Here is a 13596-nt window from a genome sequence, read left to right as displayed (position 1 = left end):
TTCCTCCAAAATATACTCTGTGCCATAGTTTGAATGTTTGCCTCCCAGAATTCACGTGCTGGGAACTTAATCCTCAAACCATGTTAATGGCGTTTGGAAATGGTGCCTTTGGAAGGCAATCAGGATAAGATGGAGTCAGGAGAGTGGGTCTACCTACCTGCAACCCCCAGGATGGCATTAGTGGCTTCATAGAAGGAAAAAGGGAGACCCAAGTTGGCACGCTTGTTCTCTCTGGCCACGTGATGCCCTCCACCTTGTGGTGACGTAGCAGGAAGGTCCTCACAGAGGTCGGTGCCCTGATCTTGGGCTCCCAGCCTCCAGAACTGTAAGCTAAGTGTGTTCATCAAAACACCTGACTAGAACGACTTAGAGGAGTAAAGCTTACTTGGGGCCCATCGTTTCAGAGGTTCAGTCAATGGTTGACTGACTACGTTGCTCTAGGTCTGAGGTGAGGCAAACCATCATGGAGGAAGGGCATGGTGGAGGAAGCTTTCAGCTCAGGGCAGCCAGCAAGCAGAGAGAGCAAGCAAGGAGCCAGGGACAAGATATAGTCCCCAAGGGTAGGCCCCACCCCTCTGTGGCCTACTTTACTACCTCCAGCTAACTCACTTGCCTACAGTTAGCACCCAGCAGTCCCTTCAAATTGTTGATCCATCAAATGAATTAAACCACTGACGAGGATACAGCTCTTATAATCTGATCATCACCCAAAAGTCCCACCTCTGAACCTGTACTGGGGACCGTGCCTTTACAGCATGAGCTTTGGGGGAGACGCTAAAGGTCCAAGTCATAACACCAAGCAAACCTTCATTCTTTTTTTTTTTCTAAATAACTTGCTGCTCTGCTTGGAACTCTGTTCTCCCCATCATCTCCATCTTTTCACCTCCACTTAGACCCCTCATCCAGAGATTCAAGATGGCGGGCTGGAGGAAGGCTGCATATCCAGTGGCTCCGTGGCCTGGAGTTCAAGCCGTGGGAGTGACGCTTCACAGCCAGGGCATTGATGGATCTTCGAAAATGACCGTGGGATTTTTATAAACTTAATAAAATGATCATTTTTTATATAAAAAAAGGCCACCTCATCAGAGAGAGCGTCTCTGATGTGTGAAACAGGGACTCTGGCCCTTCTCCCCCCACCTGCTCTGCTGTATTTTTTGCTATTTATTTATTTTGGTGGTGCTGGGGATTGAACCCAGGGCCTTGTGCATGTGAGGCGAGCACTCTACCCACTGAGCTACATCCCCAGCCCCTCTGCTTTATTTTTTTTTTTTTCTGCCATCAATTGCTTTGCTTGTTTACCATCCATGTTATATCTCCCCCAACAAGTGTTTCTATTCCCCACAAGATGCTTTCACCATCTTCTTCAGTGTGGTATCCCTTGAGCCAAGAACAGCCCCTGCCATGGTCCGAGTACTCAAGAACTATCAGTTGAGTGAAAAAATGAATCACCGTTTGGAGCTCCCCCTGGGCTCTAGCACAAGCCAGGCCACCACTCATTTCTGGAGTGACTGAAGGGTTGGCAATGGCTTTGCGTCTTCACCTCAGGGCATGACTGTGTTTCGGGATCGGCCACGTGGTGATTTTATTCTTCAGAGGGTCCTTGAAATCCAGGAAACATGAGAAACAAACCTCAAGACAAGGTCAGTCCCGAGCGATGGTGCAAGGCATCCGCCTCTTCCCTGGACCACCTCACATAGTCCGGCAGGAACAAGCTGATCCAGCAAGGAGGTGGTGGGCGGGTGACTATCTCCAAGGCTTGGTTGAAATGATCATCAATGCTCCAAATGTCTGGTTTATTTTGTATTTTATTTATTTATTTTGGTGGTGCTGGGGATTGAACCCAGGGCCTTGTGCATGTGAGGTGCAAGGTGTGTCCCTGAAAGGACACCCTGCGGGGGGGTGGGTGGGACGTGTAGTCGGCGTTTATTAAATGCCACTCATTGCCTGGATCCTATGGTGCCATGCTGATTTGTATTTCCTTCCTTTTCCTTCCACGCAGGTGGGTGGCTGGCTTGGCGTTCGATTGCCCTGGGGGAGGGATGTGTCAGGCCAAAGGCAGAAGCATCCTCTGAGATTTCGGTCATTATGGCCCATAACTCCAATGTGTGGAGGATCAGTTTGTGAAATTAAGCAGAATGACTTGGAAGATTCAGAGGAGAGAGAGAGGTGGGCTTCCCTCAGACCAAGAAAAAGAGAGACCCCTAACCCCCCCACAGGGCCAGGTAGGGTAGAGGAGAGAGCCAGTAGGTTCCTAGAGCAGGGGGGAGGCAGAAAGACCCCAGGGGACAAAGGGTACATGGTGTATCCATGGCCATGAGACCACAGAGACCCACACAGAGATGGAAGAGCAAACTCTCAGGGGCAATTGGTGGCAAAGACCCTGCGCTCTGTGACCGGGCACTGCAGAGGAGCCCGTATCCTTGGCAGGAGAGCATGGTGGAGCTGAGGGACACCCTGAGAAACCCAGGCGGGAGTTCCCGCTGGCTCTGTGAGGCTCCAGATGGGAAATTCGGCTGCTTCTTTAAAACAAGGTGCCACCATTCTTGCATCCTGGCTTTTGGGAGAGAGATTCCCATCTACTCTATCTGTATTCTAGGAGGGCCGTGAAGTGAGCCAGAGAGGAAGTGACTTGTGGATGGATTTCCGGTTGGCCAAGGAGTGGCTGAGCCGGTTTCCTGGAACCTTGGTTTCCAGGGTGTCCTTGGGGAGATTCGGGGGAATGGCTTCCTGTGGGCTTCTGTGTTCCCGGATAGGGAAGCAGTCCTGCCTGAGGGTGCCATAAGCACCGTCACACCTTCTTTTGTGTAAATAATACCTAACAAAGCCAGGTGGGAGCCTGCTGTGGCAGAGAACATCAGCTGTTAAACGTTTCCTCTCCACTCCGTTGACTCTCCCTGTTTGTAGCAACTCCAGCAGAGTGTTCCTGTCAGATTCCTTTCCTGCCAACTGCTGCCCTCCTCGTCTTAATTCTGGAGGGTACATGGCCAGGACCACCTGGTCCCTATGGTGCTGGCCTCTGCTGGGGCCAGGAGTCAGTAGGGAAAAGGCAGAGGGCGCAGGGACCTTCTCCCTCTTGCTATCTAGGCTTGGCCCAGATGTGTCTTTGCAAATGGCGGCAGTAACAGTTCTCTGACCTGGGTTTACCTGGTAGAGGTAAGGGGCATCTACCGAGAGGAGAGGATTTAAGAATCTGGGTCAAGAGGAGGCTTTTCTTTTGCAGGGGGTAACGGGGATTGGATCTAGGGCACTTGACCACTAAGCCACATCCTCAGCCCTGTTTTGTATTTTATTTAGAGACAGGGTCTCACTGAGTTGCTCAGGGCCTCGCCCTTGCTGAGGCTGGCTTTGAACCCTTGATCCTCCTGCCTCAGCCTCCCAAGCTGCTGGGATTGCAGGCATGTGCCACAAGAAGAGGAGACTTTTTGCCTTCAAAAGAGGACAACAGCTGCGGAAAGAGCCAGAAAGGAGAAGACTCCATTTAGGATGGGGATGTTTCCCTCTGATGAACACTATTAGTAATAATAGTAATGCTTGGTAGTCGATCTTTATGGAGTTGCTTCCCGTGTGCTGATCACCGCACTGAGAACTCAAATAAATGCCTTACCACTGAACCTCATCCCAACCCGACAGGGAGAGTGGACAGTATTAACCAGGGGGGAGCTGCTCATAGGAGTAGGACCATCTTGTAGCTGGCGAGGAGAAATAAGTGAATTGTGTGAGCCATCCTTCAGGCAGAACCGTGGCGTGTTATTTATTCCTCGATCCCAAGGGCGGATTCTAATCCGATAGGAGTCATGTCTGAGTAGAGCCTGAATCTGCACAGGCACCACTTCTGGTTGCCCTGGTAATGGGACCCTCACTTTAGGACAAGAACATGATAATTGGAAAATGCAAATGAAGTCAACAGTCGTTAGAGAGGAGCATGGTGTGACCTAGTTAGTGCTACCTGGGGGGGGGCAGCAGGTGGGGACAGAAGGGAGGCCTCTTGTGTTGTGTATGAAAATTACCTTAGAGGGGGCGGGGCCTCTACCTGCAGCCTCTCCCAGAGGGTTTGGGGAAAGTGGGATGCATAGGAAATCATGGTTTGCCCGTCCCCTCCCACCCCCGGCACAGCCCCGCACAGAGACATTTTCCTGGGGAAAATGATGAAAGATCACCTTCATGGCCATCTGTGGCTTTGTACTTGGCTTTGGAAACTGGGGTCATGGCTGCCCTGAGATCTGAGATGGACAGCATCACCACACCGTAACGCTGACCATCTGCTACTTAGATCTTACCAACACCAGAGAGTGAGTGGGGCATGCCCCAAAGGACTAGGGGAGTAGTTCTTACTTTTGGGGGGGGAGGGTACTAGGATTTAGCCCCCAGGGGTGCTTTACCCCGGAGCCACATGCCCAGCCCTTATTATTTTTTTTTAATTTTGATACAGGTTCTAAGTTGCTTAGGGCCTCACCAAGTTGCTGAGGTTGGCCTCAAACTTGTGATCCTCCTGTCTGAGCCTCCCGAGCTGCTGGGATCACAGGCATACGCCGCCACGCTTGGCCGGTTCTTGTTATCGACATCACTTTATAGAAAAGGAAACGGAGGTTCAGAAAGGCTAAGCACTCCGTGTGGGGCTCAAGATCAAATATTTGGCTCCGGTCTAAGCATGCCATTCTCTGTGGCTTCTTAGTCATCTTTACACAACTAAGGAGACTCAGAGATCGCACAAGGATGGCCCACATTGGCAGACTGGCTCGGCCAACCCAGGAAATCGTGGCACTGATCAATGTTTAGTTTAATACGGCACTGAAGTTTTAGGACTGTCCATTGTGACAGCACTGTGGTGGCAAGAGCTGAGCAGTCCAATAGGCTAGGGGGACTCCATCCCGGAAAGATGCACAATAGAGTCTCAGACAGCAGGAAGGCAAAGTAGATTTGGTGGATCACAAGGACTCTCAAATCTGAAACCCTCTGAGGATTGTGCATGGATAGAAGAAGGCAGATATTTTCTAATTCCATCCTCCTCGGAGACAGTGTCCTTGGAGAAAGATAAAGGAAACCAATATTCCATGCCACGTAGTTGAGATTCGTTTTTCTGTTTTTCTCCTTTGAGCCAAGGGAGGGGAAGGCACATGCCCAAGGTCACATGGCTGAGCAGTCGCAGAATAGGGATCCTCATCCAGGTCTGATGGACTCCAAGGACCACCTTCTTCTAAACCGGCTCTGTGCCTTCCAACCTGTTACAGGGCAGGCATTTATACGCTGGACACGGTGCTGGGCTCAAGATTTCCTAGCTGAGTGGTGGAAGATAGTCTGTGTCCCCAAGGAATTGAAAGTCCGGGTGAAATAAGGTGCTCTGGGTGTCAGGAGACAAGTCCTCTTGGAGTGCAGTCCCTGCCCTGTGGAAAAGTTCTAGAAGAGAAGGTTCTAGATCCAGGTAATGATTAATGTCGGTGGTTTTCATATCCAATGCTTTTGACTCCCCTCATCTTGAAACAGGCTCGAGATGCATGAATTCTAGGCTGGATCCCCTCTGAGTTCTCAGACAGGAGCTTGATTGTGTTCTAGGATGGTGTCCGGAGAAGGCGCTAGGGTTCTAGTGGGGTCATACTTACTGCCCGGGGAAATGTTGGGTCTTCACCTAGATTTAGATTTGGCTAAGCTCAGGACTAAATATCTCACTCCGTCAGTGCTTGGCTTTGGGTGCTGGGGTCTCGGCAGAGCTGGGACACGAGATGGATAGGGCAGGTGGACTCAGGGACACCATCCGTTGTGACGTCCTGGCCGGCGGCTTCTCTTTGGTTGCTCTTTCTTTTGTTCAAACTGCATGTGACATTTATCTGGGAAGTCTTTCTCAGCCTCATTGGAAGAAGGCCATCGTTTCTCCTTCACCGAGGAGTGAAAGTAGAAAAATTGTGTTTTGCCTGGTTTCTTGATCTATTTACCTCTTCCCCCCCAAAACGACACCACTCCCCCCAACACTGGTTGGTGTTGATCTTATGTCTAAGGACAGATGCTGACTGCAGAATGCCAAGGAAGTCCGTTCTAAAGGCTCAAGGCCCCTGGGTTGGAAGATTCAGGGACTTCCAACGATCACCTTCTGAATGAACTGGGGGCCACCAGGCCATGAGCTACCGCGTTCAGTATGTGCAAAGTGAGCTGCGCAAACCTGGGGACCTGGGGTAGTTTTTTTTTTTGGGGGGGGGCTAGATTGAGGGGAGTGTGGTGAGGAGTTCCTAGTTCCCTCCCCTATTCTTGCAGAATCCGGGCCACTGACCGGCTATCTACCTTTGCCCATGGGAAAGAAATCCACAGAACCAGAAACAGGTTGATAGGAGTCAATTTCGAGATTCTGGGCCTGAGAAAACAGCAGGGACAGAGGGAGGCCACGGCTGGAAGCCACATGGAGAGAAGATCCAGGAGCGAGGAGATGGGAAATTTAGTAATCGCATTAAAAAATTAAACAGCAGGCCTCAGTGGTTGTCACTTTCTGTCCGCTGAGATTCACAACACTTGACATCCAATTATAATTGTGGGTTCCTATAAAACAGCCCATTAACTGCAACTATAAATTATTATTGCTTATGTGGAGTAGGCTGCTGGCTTAGTACCTGATAGCCAGGATTACGGAAATTATTAACAAGCAACAGTGTCTCTCGGAGTCCTCCTGCTCTGGGGAGGATGTACAGACGCCCCCGGGAATGAAGACAGCTGTGTTGGGGGTCCTCGTTGCCTGTTCTGCCCGGGATTACGGCTGCCTTTGTGTCTGATGGGGGGGGGCTTCTTTCTCAACCGCTCTTCAAATTTCCCACCTGGTCACCTTCCAGAGACAGAAAGGTATATGCGTCCATGCATTTGTGCGCACATTTAGGCACCCACTTTTGCACGTATGCAGTCAGGTGGTATCAATTGCTCACATTGTCTGAGTGCTTTCCACGTACCTGCTAAGGGATTTCCCAGTATTTTTATTCCATCTTCATTATGGTTGGGATCTGGAATGTTCCCCCAAAAGATTATGGGTGGGAAAAGCATGGTCCCCAGGGCAGCCAGGTTCACGGGGGTGGGGGGCAGGTTTGAGGCAATGATTGGGTTAGAAGAGCTTGGACCCCATCCATTTGATGGATTAATAATTTGAAGAGTCTACTGGCTGCAATTGTAGGCAGGTCGGTGTGGTTAGCGGAAGGAGGTCATTGGGCATTTGCCTCTGGGGATGATAGCTTGCCCCTGTCTCTCCTTTCTCTCTGTTTTCTGGTAGCTCTGAGCTGAGACATATTCCTCTGCAGGACCTTCTTCCATGAGGTTCTGCCTTGGAGCTGGCTGACCAGGGACGGCATCCTCTGAAACTATGAGCCAGAATAGGTCTTTCTTCCTCTTAGTTGTTCAGACACATTTCGGTACAAACAGACATTCGGAAACTTACTCCACTTTCTAAACACCCAATCCCTCCAATGCCACATTCCACCCCTCCCCTCCGGGGATGAGGGTGTACCAGGGATCGAATCCCGGGGCATTTAGCCACTGAGCCACATCCCCAGCCCCCCAGCCCCACCCCCCACACCCTTTTTGTAAATTTAGAGACAAGGTCTTGCTAAGTTACTTAGAGCCTTGCTAAGTTGCCGAGGCTGGCTTTGAACTCATGATCCTCCTGCTTCAGCCTCCTGAGCTGCTGAGATTATAAGTGAGCACCATCATGCCTGGCCCAATGCCACATTCTTAGCTGTTCATAGATTCTCAATGGACAACCCAATGTGTGTACACACACACACACACACACACACACACACACACACACGCGCGCGCGCGCTCGCGCGCTCACACACACTCACCCAAGCATGCACATTGTGCAACTCCTGCTACCTGTCCCACCTATGAAGGAAAAACCAACATATATGTTGATATACACCGTTTCTTGAATTCCTTCAAATAAATCCTTTCATCCCTTACCAACCTTTTGAATCAGCAACTTCTGCTCTCTCCATTCCTCCTCTGTAGGCCGCACTGCTTCCTGGGAGGGGAGGGCCAGGGAGCCTTGGGCAACCAGGGCTGGTCTTGCCAGTGACTCCGCGTGCCTTGGAAAAGTAGGGAGGGAGCCCTGGGCCCTGTCCGCTTCACGCCTCCCCGGAATGTTCCTCTGGTGAGTTTACTCTGGGGTTACTGCAGGGATTTGCCTTTTATCATTCCAGTGCAATTTGAAGAGGGAATAGAGGTGAACACCCAGGCTAGATTCACCCCCAGAAAACAAAAGTGGTCCGTCACTTTTCAAGATTCAGTAAATTTTTTTTTTTTTTACAGCAAAAAAAGTACATAAGTGTATTGACCGTTTTGCCAAACACCTGCTATCTATCATCACATTTAATACTCCCTGGAATTCTGTGGGGGAGGAACTATCATTACCAACCCTTTTTACAGATGAGCAGACTGAGGCACAGGGGCGTTTTCTTGAACAAACTTGAACAGCTAAAAAAACGACGGCACACATTTGAACCTGGTTTATGGAAACCCAAAGCCTGTCCTCCTAACCCCACCATGCCTTCTTGTGGCCGAAAACAGGATTTCTTCATTGTTCTCTTTTTATAAATGCAATGTCTTCTCAAGTCTCAAAAAAACAGTACAGACTAGGAATAATTACAAAAAGTTTTTCATTTGTCTTGGCTTACATTTCGGAAGAATCTTTGAGTGCACTCTTTTTTTAAAGTCTGGAATCTTCTCTCAGTTTTTCTTTTTTCTCCTCTAATTTTTCTTTCCTTGGGTATTTTTACAGAGGGGGATTTTCTTATCCATTCTTGTGTGTGTGCGAGAGAGAGAGAGAGAGAGAGAGAGAGAGAGAGAGAGAGAGAGAGATGCACTTTGTATTTCTAGGGATGGAACCTACAGGCGCTCTGCCCTGGAAGGCTGGCCTTGAACCTGGGATCCTCCTGCCTCAGCCTTCCCAGTGGCTGGGATTCCGGGCCTGCACCACCAGGCCTGGCTGGGTTTTTAAAAACGGGTTTTGCTGGAGAGCATATGGGGCCCTGTTCCATCTTTTTTAATTTCAGACTGAGAGGAGACGGGAAAGCTTGTATTTTTGTAGTTTTCTTTTTCTGGACTGGGGTTTGGGTTGCTGTGATGAGTAGGAAGTGAATTTCCGGGGAGTCAGCATTGCCCAGGAGAAGCTTCCTACTGGGCAAAGCAATTTCCTCTTGGAGTTTATTCTGGCAGCGGAAGTTAGAAGGGCCCTGGCCTCTCCTCTAAGCTCCCTCATTAGGAGCTCCCTGCGGAGCTCCAAGGAGAATCCCACCCTGGCTTGTGGCTGGCTGGCTTCCCCTGTCTCTCCCTCCTCTCCCATTTTTATCTCCACTTCTGTGACCATTACAGTTGGAATTTATGAAGAAAGAATTAACAGCGTGAGCTTAAATGATTATAATAAAAATGCAAATTTAAAATGTCCCCTTTAATAAGGAAAAAAAAGGACTAAGAGGACAAATACTCCAAGGTACCTCTGGGCAGTGGAATGATGAGTGATTTTTATTCTTTGCGGTTTTTTCCTGTCTCGATTGGGGTCTCTATTACTTTTACCTCGTAGTTTATCTTTTCATTTCAAAATGTCAAACATGTAGAAAATACTAGAACCGACATCTGTGAACTCGCCGTGAAAGTTTAGCACATGTTAACATCGGCCCTTGTTCGTTTCAGATTTTCTGCTTTTGGACATCTATTCTTCTCATCGTCAATGACTTCAATACTGGTTGCAAGGTAACTTGGGGACTCTCCAAAATCCTTCAGGAAACGGTTTATTTATTAATAGCATAAGAGGCGGCGAAAACTGTCAATGGGAGACTTGGTACCTGGGTCTCAGGGGGACGGAATCTGGTTTTGCAGAGGTGCTCCTGTGGCCTCAGACCTTTCATAGAATTTGAGGGAGAAGTTGGGGTGCACATACAGGTTTAATGGCTGGGAAGCGTCCCCCCCAATCCTGTATCTATGGGATCTGCAGACTAGTGTCACCTGGCAGCTATTTGGAAATGCACTGGGGCCTCTTCCACCCTAATGTGCCCACGAATCACCTGAGGATTTTGTGAAAATGCAGATTCTGATGCCCACCTGGGATTGTGCATCTCCAGAAGCTCCCAGGGGATACGATGCTGCTGGTCTGCAGACCACAGGTTGGGTAGCCAGGCTTTAGAGAAGTTTCCATGACTCTGAACAGAAGAAGAAAGCCACCCTGGTTGTATACAGTTGGCCTTTAGCCTCATTGGTCAGAGCCACTGTGGTACTGAATTTATAAATTTTTTTTTGAATATCACCCTTGTTCCTGGAGAAAATGTTCAGCCGCTAGAATGCTTTAGGATTTTCCTCCCAGATTTGAGTGCCCCAATTATTGCAAATTATTGTTATTAACTCCTTGAATGGAGTCCATTGGGGGGGGAACTCAAAGTGTAATATATTCTAGCTAGGAAAAAAAAAGGGTAAATTTCTGTAATTTCTCTATTCATTATCCATACTCAGAGTACTTCAAAGTGAGAAGAGTTGTCTTATTGTTGGTAGGTGAGAGGGTTTTTTTAGTTACAGCACTGAAATTTTTTTAAAAAAATATATGAATATTTGTTGGGATTTGAAAGAATCCCATAAGGTAAAATAAATAAATAAATAAATAAATAAAATTTTCCATCTGAATTCTGAACCAATTGAGAAAAAAAAAATGTCAAAACCAGAAGGTGGATTGGGAGATGACAACCATTTCCTTATTATGACAAAGGCTAGAGTGGGATCTGATTCTGTGAATTGAGGGGTCCCATTAGTCCCCTCCCCACTTCAGCCCCAGCTGGGACAGTCCTCCTGAGGAAAAGGCCAAGTCTGAGGAACAGGCACACCGAGAGGAAAAGGACGGTAAAGAGACAAAAACTAAACAGTGGTTGATAAATCGGCTCAATCCCGTCAGGAAACTGGACCAAGGACTGAACCCGCTGTTTCATCGAGCTTTCCCGCCCGTCACTGTGACCAAAAGATTTGACAAGAACAAGTAGAGGAGGAAAAGTTTACTGGGGACTCAAGATTTCAGAGGTCTCAGTCCACGGTTGGCCAAGTCCATAGTCTGGGCACAAGGTGAGGCAGAACGTGGTGGAAGAGGGGGCAGAGGAAGGCAGCTCAGGTCAGATCAGCCAGGAAGCAGAGAGAGAGCTCCACTCACCAGGGACAAAATATACACCCCAAAGGCTCACCCCCAGTGACCCCCCCTCCTCCAGTCACACCCTACCGACCTACAGTTACCACCCAGTTAATCCGTATAAGTGGATTAATCCATATAAGTGGATTAAGCCATTGATTAGGTTGCATCCCTCATAACCCAGTCAATTCCACCTCTGAATGTTCTTGTATTTTGCACACATGAAATTTTGAGGGACGCCACCTATCCAAACCATAACACCCACCAACCAGGTAAATTCTGCACAGAGGAAAAGGATAGGCCAGAATCTAAGAGTGTTTTGTGAAAAAAATCCTTCTCCTGGGAACCTGATGAATGGGAGCGAGACATTCCTTTATAGCAAGGGTGGTTCTTTTGTGTTTTAATTCATTTGTGGAACTGATTTTCTCCATTTATGACAGCAAACACAGAATTTTCTTTTAAAATAACTGAAGCAAATAAAAAAGAGATGTTTTAAAGACAAAGAATAAATAATAATAGTACAAATGACATGCAAATATGCCAAAATTATAAAATGATGTTCAGATGTCTAAAATTCAGGAAACACTGACCCCCATCAAGAATCCCTGAAATCTCAATGTCACATTTCAGCTTCACAAACCGAAGATTGGGACTTCTTTCCTAATGTTCTTCCTGAGGGATAGAGGCTGTAGTTCAGTTATCTGACCATTGACCATGGTTTGGTTGGGTTTCCCTCAGTAGAGAGTGTTTAGAACAAATAAACTCAGACCCTTGATATATGATTGGCTTTGATTTCATATGTATAAATCATTTATAGGCCAAGTCACACTACCTTAATAGTATCGATCCAAGACTTTTAATTCTCTTTTGTTGGTCTCTCTTATTTTTATAAATTCACTGTGAAAATTCAAGTGGGTAGGAGAGCAAATTCCATTTTTCAACAGCATAAAAGGAGACTGCAGTTTTTAGATGAACCAGAAACATGTTCGTCAATAGAGGAGATCTGGGGAGTTCCTGTAGAGGGGAACCCCAACTCAGGATGAGTGGCAGATATCACAAAAATGAATTTAAAGACGTATAGGTTAGAGGCATAGAAAGAGCCTTATTTAAAAAGGCATTCAAGAGAGAGCACAGGCCTGTCTTCAGAGTGAGAGATGATTCTGGGGTCTCAGGCTCTTCTCTTAAAGGAAACCCTGTGAGGGGCAGGCATGACATCAATCTGGTGATCCCGAAGGGTGGTCTGGCAATTCTCAGGATCCTTAGGGTGACATCTTCTCCACTATCTTATCAATAGGTAATATTTGGGAGGGTACCCTATATTTTAGGTTTCTGGAAAAATATATTATAGGTTTCCTATTCTTCTTTGCTCAAACTATTCTAAAAATATAGTTATTATTGGGCTAATAAACAGCGCACAGAGCAACTTTCATAAGTGGTTGAATTTCCAGTAACTTTTAAGATCATAAGTGAAGATTTGTAGATTTACCAGAAATTTGGAAGTGACAGGCCCCCGAGAGAGATCTGGCTTGGGGAGCAAAGGTCTGTGGAACTTTCGTCAAAGTCTTTCTGATTGAAGGTATAGTTTCCTGTCCTTCCTTTTGGGTCCTCTCTACCCACCTTTTATTTCTTCTGTCCTATCTCAGTTGTACTGACGTGACAAACAGGAACACCAATATCCTTTCATCCGTCGCATGTCAAGGTCATGTTCACAGGTTCCAGGAGGTAATAACAAAATGGCGCCAGGTAGAATCAGCTACAGGGGACTTATGCCAAAGGAAGGAAGGAAGGGAGGGAGGGAGGGAGGGAGGGAGGAATAAAACCTGTATTTGGCAGAAAAATCTTGGCATCCAAATGAGAAACATAGAATCGTTCTATACCAAGATTTCATTCACACTGTTACCTGTGGGCCATTTTGCTGATAAGTTTTCCCCAAAGGTCATTTGCTCTAAGTTTGTACTCAAAATCAAATATGCAACTGTTAGAGGTGACAGCCTCCCCCACTAAGAAACTCTCTCAGAAAAGACAGGAGTCATCTTACATTTGAGACTTTATAAAATCTATATTAAAAGAGACACCCTTTACGTTATTTTCTTTGGAATCACGATGTTCTGCCTGAAGTGAGCTGACTCAGTGCTAATTTGGGATGTTTATATAGGTCGCTGGATGGACTTGGAGACAGAACAGGAGAAGAAATGTAATACAGAGAAGGCAGAGAAGCCTGGCGCCGATTTAGTCCTCATTCTGGGCCACGTGAACCCACAGTGCAAGCGCTGGAGGTGAACAAGCTCCTGGAAGGTCCTCGTGTCGTGACAAGCCCCATGTGACATGATGACATTGCTTGGCTCACGACTCCATCCAGTCTCAACCAAGGACCAGAAAGTTCACCTGTCTTAACGTCCTGGGAATGGGTGCATGGAACGGGGAGGAGGTTCTGCCAGGTTACCATGCCTGGGTTTGCAAAGAGGAGCATC

At 47.5% G+C, this 13596-nt stretch overlaps 1 non-coding gene across 1 annotated transcript; it reads right to left on the bottom strand.

Moving 5' to 3' along the window:
- Nucleotides 1-1171: 1171 nt before the first annotated feature.
- On the bottom strand, nt 1172-1244 carry Trnav-cac (transfer RNA valine (anticodon CAC)). The gene has a single exon. It is a non-coding gene; the product is annotated as a tRNA-Val (tRNA).
- Between the last annotated feature and the right edge of the window lie 12352 nt (nt 1245-13596).

This window comes from Callospermophilus lateralis, chromosome 19 (assembly GCF_048772815.1).
Source record: "Callospermophilus lateralis isolate mCalLat2 chromosome 19, mCalLat2.hap1, whole genome shotgun sequence".
NCBI classification, from domain to species: domain Eukaryota; kingdom Metazoa; phylum Chordata; class Mammalia; order Rodentia; family Sciuridae; genus Callospermophilus; species Callospermophilus lateralis.
Note: the sequence above shows the minus strand (reverse complement) of the source record. Positions and strands in the feature narration are given on the sequence as shown.